Raw genomic sequence first — 6,908 nt, 5'->3', positions numbered from 1 at the left:
AGAGTTCATCTTTCAGTGTCCTATCTTTTGCCTTCTCATACTGTTAATGGGGTTCTCAAGGCAAGAATACTGAAGTGGTTTGCCATTCCCTTCTCCAGTGGACCACGTTTTGTCAGAACTCTCTACCATGACCCATCCATCTTGCATGGCCCTACACGGCATGGCTCATGGTTTCATTGAGTTAGACAAGGCTGTGGTCCAAGTAGTTTAGCTACTTTTCTGTGATTGTGTTTTTCATTCTGTTTGCTCTCTGATGGATAAAGATAAGAGGCTTATGGAAGCTTCTTAATGAGAAGACTTTCTGAGGGGAAAGGGTCTTGTTCTGATGGGCACGGCCATGCTGCATAAATCTTTAGTCCAATTTTCTGTTGATGGGCAGGGCTGTGTTCCCTCCCTGTTGTTTGACCTGAGGCCAAACTATGCTGGTGTTAATGAAGATAATGGTGATCTCCTTCAAAATGTCCCATGCACACAATGCCTTACTCATTGTCCCTGACCCTGAACCAGGCCACTGCTGACCCATGCCTCCACTGGAGACTCCTGGACACTCCTGGGCAAGTCTGGGTCAGTCTCTTGAGGGGTCACTGCTCCTTTCTGTTGAGTCCTGGGGCACACAAGGTTTTGTTTGTGCCCTCCAAGAGTCTGTTTTCCCAGTCCTGTGTAGGTTCTGGTGGCTCTATAGTGGGGTTAATGGTGACCTCCTCCAAGAGGGCTTATGCCACACCCAGGTCTGCTGCACCCACTGCCCTGTGGCAGGCCACTGCTGACCTGTACCTCCACAGGAGACATTCACACACTCAAAGGCAGGTCTTGTTCAGTCTCTGTGGAGTCTCCTGGTACACACAAGGTTTTGTTTGAGTTCTCTGAGCATCTCTGGTGGGTATGGGGTTTGATTCTAAACACACGTTCGCCCCTCCTACCATCTTGCTTCTCTTTTGCCCTTGGATGTGGGGTATATATTTTGGTGGAAACCAACATTCTCCTGTTGATGATTGTTCAGTAGTGAGTTGTAATTTTGGAATTCTCACAGGAGAAGATGAGCGCATGTCCTTCTACTCCACCATCTTGCTTCCAAGTCTATAATAAACTATAATAAACCCAGTCTATAATAAACTCTTATTCTCTAGGAAAGTTCTTTCTTAGCCCCTTGTGTTGAATTATATTTTGCACAAAGTTGATTTCATCAGGCTAAAAATTCTCTAAGGGCAGAAAATGGTCACAGTGTCTGTAACATAGCAGCTGTAATTAATCCATGCTTATAAGACTGGTGTGATGTGAAGAGTAAATCTGGTACTTGGTAACAGTGGTACCTATGATTATTATTTATTTCTGTCTTTAAGGTTTGTATTGCCCGTTTTCATTTTTAGCTACAGATCTGTATATCCCTCAGGGAAAAGGCAGAATTTGAACTGATCATTGAACAATGTGTAAGCCTTCAGCTGATGGAGAGGTTTAGAAAGAGGATGATCTAAGTGAAAGCAACAATAGGAAACAGTGTGGACTGCTCACTGGATGCTAGGAGTCCACCTGCCTGGAAGGGAAGCTTTGCCTCTGCAGAAAAAAATGCCAGAGATGTCCTTAGCTGTACTATAAGTCCTTTCTCCCTTGAAGTATGACGTAAAAACTTTACAGGAGAGGACCCCTGTTTGTGCACGTATGAAAAGTGAAAGTAAAGGTGTCAGTAGCTCAGTCGTGTCCAACTCTTTGCAACCCCGTGGACTGTAGCCTGCCAGGCTTCTCCATCCATGGGATTCTCCAGGCAAGAATAGTGGAGTGGGTTTCCATTCCCTTCTACAGGGGATCTTCCCAACCCAGGAATCAAATCTGGGTCTCCTGCATTGCAGGAAGATTCTTTACTGTCTAAGCTGCAGGAAAGCCCCTTGTACATGTATGCTTCTTGCTTATTAAACGTCTTAGTTCACATACATTCCCTTAATGTGTTTATGGCCTAGAGTCATATGTAGTAAAACTAAATGAGATTATAGATCTCCAAACCAGACCAGCTGTCCAAATCTGGAGTTATTTCCAGCTATAAATAGTGACTGGGCACAAAATTGACTACCAAAATTAAGGGGTAGAGGGCTTGGGTATTTGGGGGAGGGAAAGAAAGAGTGCCCAAAAATCCAAATGTTATATATTAGCCCTCCAGGAGTAAGAGCAGTAGAAAATTATAAACAACTGCAATTGAGGAACATAAAGCTTGCCAGGAAAGGAAATGTATGAAGTAAAGAGAAGAATACAGGGTGTTTTGACAGGCAAAATCCCCTCTTAACCAGAACTGTATCACCTTCCTTTAAAAGTAATTTAAAAGATTCCACTCTTAAAAAAAAAAAAAAGATTCCACTCTTTAAAGAAATTATTTGTGGAAAAATGTGAATCTTTGTTTCTAAATCAATTGCAAGCTATGGCTGATTCATATCAGTGTATGACAAAACCCACTGAAATGTTGTGAAGTAATTAGCCTCCAACTAATAAAAAAAAAATCAATTGCAAAAATAAAATTAGCATTTAAAAGGGTTTTTTGTTTGTTTATGTCTTAAAAAGCTATATGTGTTTTCTTAGAAAACATCATATGTTGTTTAAGTCTCTGGAATCATTTAAAATTACCAGTAGAACTAGAGTTATTATTTTGGTAAGAAATTGTTAATACACATAATGTACATAAGTGCGTACAAGTAGCAGGAAAATTTAAAAGCTCTAGTTAAGAGTAAATTTGTCAAAATTACTCATTTCTCACCAAAGATAATAGCATAAATGTTATAATGTGGATCCTCCTAGATATATTATATGTACCATGCTAAAGTGGTCCTGCAGAAGATTCTTGAGAGTCCCTTGGACTACAAGGAGATCAAACCAGGCAATCCTATAGGAAATCAACCCTGAATATTCATTGGAAGGACTGACACTGAAGCTGAAGCTCCAATACTTTGTCTACCTGATGGAAAGAGCTGACTCATGGGGAAGACCCTGATGCTGGTAAAGATTGAGGACAAGAGAAGAAGGGAATGACAGAGGATGAGATAATTGGATAGCATCACTGACTCAATGGACATGAGTTTGAGCAGACTCCATGAGACAGTGAAGTGTGCTGCAGTCCATGGGGTCACAAAGAGAAGGATATGACTTGGTAACTAAATAACAATAACAGCAATGCTAAAGTTGGCTCTACACTATTATTAAATTCTTGAGACTAGTTGGAATATTGTGTAGTGATCATTTTCAGTCACTTTTCAGTTCAGTTTAGTTCAGTTCAGTTGCTCAGTCATGTCCAACTCTTTGCAACCCCATGAATTGCAGCACGCCAGGCCCCCCTGTCCATCACCAACTCCCGGAGTTTACTCAAACTCAAGTTCATCGAGCTGGTGATGCCATCCAACCATCTCATCCTCTGTCGTCCCCTTCTCCTTCTGCCCCCAATCCCTCCCAGCATCAGTCCCTTTTAGAGGGCCTTAATTTTTGTAGACCTGGATGTGTTTCTCTAAGTTTCTCAAATACATCACTTGTGGTGAACAAGAGTTTATTTGTGTCTATCTATCTGTCTAGCTAGCTGGCTAGCCTCCCTGGATCTGACCCCTTCCTGTGTGTGCTAAGTCGCTTCAGTTGTGTCTGACTCTATGTGACCCTAGGGACTGTTGCCCATCAGGTTTCTCTGTCCATGGGATTCTCCAGGCAAGAATACTGGAGTGGGTTGCCATGCCCTCCTCCAGGGGATCTTCCCAACCCAGGAATCAAACCTGCGTGTCTTAGGTCTCCTGCATTGGCAGGCAGGTTCTTTACCACTAGTGCCCCCTGGGAAGCCTGACCCCTTCCAGTAGATAGGGAATTCCTGTGGGAAATCTCCATGGTAGAAACAGAAAAGACCAGATCATGTTCTTCAATCAGTCATGTAGCTAGGGCCTCACTTTCACTATTCTTGGGTTCTTGAAGCAAATAACCAAAGCCAGCAGAGAATCCAATCTAGGGTGATGGCAGCAGGGGCAGAAACACACAGGTCCAGAGTGTAGGCATTGCTGAGGTGTTGTCCCCACCAGTCTGGTCTAGGACTTCATTTTTGTTTTGGTCTTGGTTGCTATCAGACTTCCCTTGTTTCTGTCTACTTTCCTAGCCTGTTTCTCCACATTTTACTGGTGATTCTAGAAACTACCCAGAAATCCTTAAAAAATTGTTTTCCTTCTTAAATCAGCTAAAGTCTTTTGTTACTTTCAACCAGGAACTCAGATTGATAAAAGTGTTGCTCTCAGTTCCACTCAGAAAGTGGAAGGCCTAATTGTGTTTAGTAGGGTAGTGAACCATCTAGATTTTAACCTATCCAGAGAGCCTAGGAAGTTAGACTAGAAAGAATTTTGGAGATAGTTTTGTTATCTGCATATATTGAGGAATTTATTTCCCTTAGTGCAAAAAGCTAGAAGACCTGGGTTCAGTTCCTCACTGAACTTGCTAGCTGTAGGATAATTGGGAAAATCAGTTAATTCCCTGATTTAGGCATCCCAGTTGGCAATTCAGGAGATGCAAGAGATGTGAGTTTGATCCCTGGATTGGGAAGATCCCCTGGAGAAGGAAATGACAACCCACTCCTGTATTCTTGCTGGGGAATGCCAAGGATAGAGGAGGCTGGAAGGCTACAGCCTATGGGGTTACGAACAGTCAGACGTGACTGAGTGAGCATGCACACACACGTGTGTGTGTGTGTGTGTGTGTGTGTATACCTTTAAAGTGAGGTAGTTAGACTTGAATTTCCTCCAAATTTGGAATTCTATGACTTTTAAGCAGATCTAGAAACTAGATTTCAGATCATAGCTCCTAATTCTGAATTCTCAGTCTCACTAAATACACATTGCTGAATAAGTATAAATAATACTAAACATCAAGGAGGTATGCAGGGAGTAAATCTATATCCTTCTTTTGAAAGTTTAAACCCATTTAACCTTTTGATGAATTAGTTGTAGCACAGATATCCAGATAGAATCATTTGTATGGATGAAGGGATGCTGTGTGCTCATGTTCACAGCTGAAGACGTGAATTAGTCTTTTACAATGATAAATTATTAGTTTCTTTATTATAGCTATAAAAAAAGTTCTTAAATGTTGTTAATACTGTGTGTGTTAAGTATAATGTCTTTCCCATTAGCATTCAAGGACCCAAAAATCTTCTCTCAGGAGAAATTTTAAAGATTAAAACTGGTCATAGTTGACTGTATGTTCACAGTAAGGCACAAGTCAGTAAACTGTACACTGTCCAGCTGATGGAAACATTCAAAGATTTAATTTTTAAAAAACATGACTGAATATTTTAATGCTGGGAGCCCATGATGTATTTTAGTACTTAGATTTAGATTCAAGTTGTTTAAATCTGTGACTGTTATTACTATATGGAAATAGATGAAAACTGACCTAGTGTCTTTCATTCTGAAAGCTCAAGCTCATATGGGATGGTAGTGACATTTGTCTTTCTTTAAAGAGTTTATCAGAATACTAATGTTGATGTAGAGCAGGTGGTGAGCCCATTTAACCTGTCCTCTGATTAATAGGCCATTATTACTCTATCAAGGTATTTGATATATGCACAGCATGGCTCGGGGATGGTCCTCTCTTCCTGGCTGCATAAGGATTATTTGGGTAAGGTTATGATCTGAAATATTTACAGTGTATTAAATATTACTGGCAGTTATTTGAATGTGACTAAAGCAGAGTAGCAAATCTTTTCCAACAGTGTATGATGACATAATTAAAACATAGTTTATCAGATGAGACTATTATGTTCTGACAATAATGTCCAAATCAAGTGAAAATAAAGGGAAGCAGAGATGAAATCCCACTGAAGATGAGCTCAGAAATATGTGTCTAGATTAATTTTGGAATCTTGGTAGTTACGATAGAACTGATCTGATTTGTTAAATCTCCTCTACCTCCTTCCACAGGTCACTGTCATCTTTCCCCAAGTGATGGCTCCTCTTTCATTCTCTGCTTTAGTATGCTGGTATTTTCTTCATCTCCAGTGAGAAGTGATTAGACTTCTTTTCATACATAAAAATGTAGACTTCAGACTTCCCTGGTGGTCCAGTGGGTAAGATTCTGCACTTCCAATGCAGGGAGCCCAGGTTTGATCCCTGATCAGGGAACAAGGATCCCACATGGTGCGGGGCACAATAAAAAAAGGTAACCTTTTACATCTTAAGGTCTTCAGTTAGTTCTCTAGAGTTAGATCTATTTGAATAAGATAAAAAAAAATATATTATTCAATACTTATAGACCTGGAGTTTCCATTCTTCTGGCAAAAGAGAAGTGGCTTTGAATACTTAGAAATTATTCTGCTCTGAGGTTTTTTGCTGGAGGATTACCCTTTCATAAGTTTAGAGGGGATCTTTCCAGGTTCTGTGTTCTACAGAATACTGTGAATGTTATTCATATTTTGATGTCAGTTAGAAGACAGAAGAGTGACATAAATGATCCAGAGTACATAGGAACTGCTATTGCTGCTGTTGTTGGTCAGTTGCTCAGTCGTGTCCTACCCTCTGCGACCCCATGGACTACAGCACACCAGACCTCCCTGTCCTTCACTGTCTCCCAGAGTTTGCTCAAACTCATGTCCATTGAGTCAGTGATGCCATCCAGCTATCTCATCCTCCATCGCCCCCTTCTCTTCCTGCTGTCGATCCTCCCCAGCATCAGGGTCTTTTCCAGTACGTTGGCTCTTCCCATCAGGTGGCCAAAGTATTGGAGCTTCAGCTTCAGCATCAGTCCTTTCAAGGAATATTCAGGGTTGATTTCCTTTAGAATTGACTGGTTTGATCTCCTTGCTGTCCAAGGGACTCTCAAGAGTCTTCTCCAGTACCATGGTTCAAAAGTATGAATTCTTCAGTGTTCAGCCTTCTTCACGGTCCAGCACTCACACCCATACATGATTATTA

The 6,908-nt window shown here is 41.1% G+C and overlaps 1 non-coding gene across 1 annotated transcript; it reads left to right on the top strand.

Annotated features, from left to right (window-relative positions):
* Positions 1 to 6,046: 6,046 nt before the first annotated feature.
* TRNAG-UCC lies at positions 6,047 to 6,119 on the top strand. The gene has a single exon. It is a non-coding gene; the product is annotated as a tRNA-Gly (tRNA).
* Positions 6,120 to 6,908: the final 789 nt, after the last annotated feature.

Source organism: Cervus elaphus, chromosome 19 (genome assembly GCF_910594005.1).
Source record: "Cervus elaphus chromosome 19, mCerEla1.1, whole genome shotgun sequence".
In the NCBI taxonomy this organism is placed as follows: domain Eukaryota; kingdom Metazoa; phylum Chordata; class Mammalia; order Artiodactyla; family Cervidae; genus Cervus; species Cervus elaphus.
Note: the sequence above shows the minus strand (reverse complement) of the source record. Positions and strands in the feature narration are given on the sequence as shown.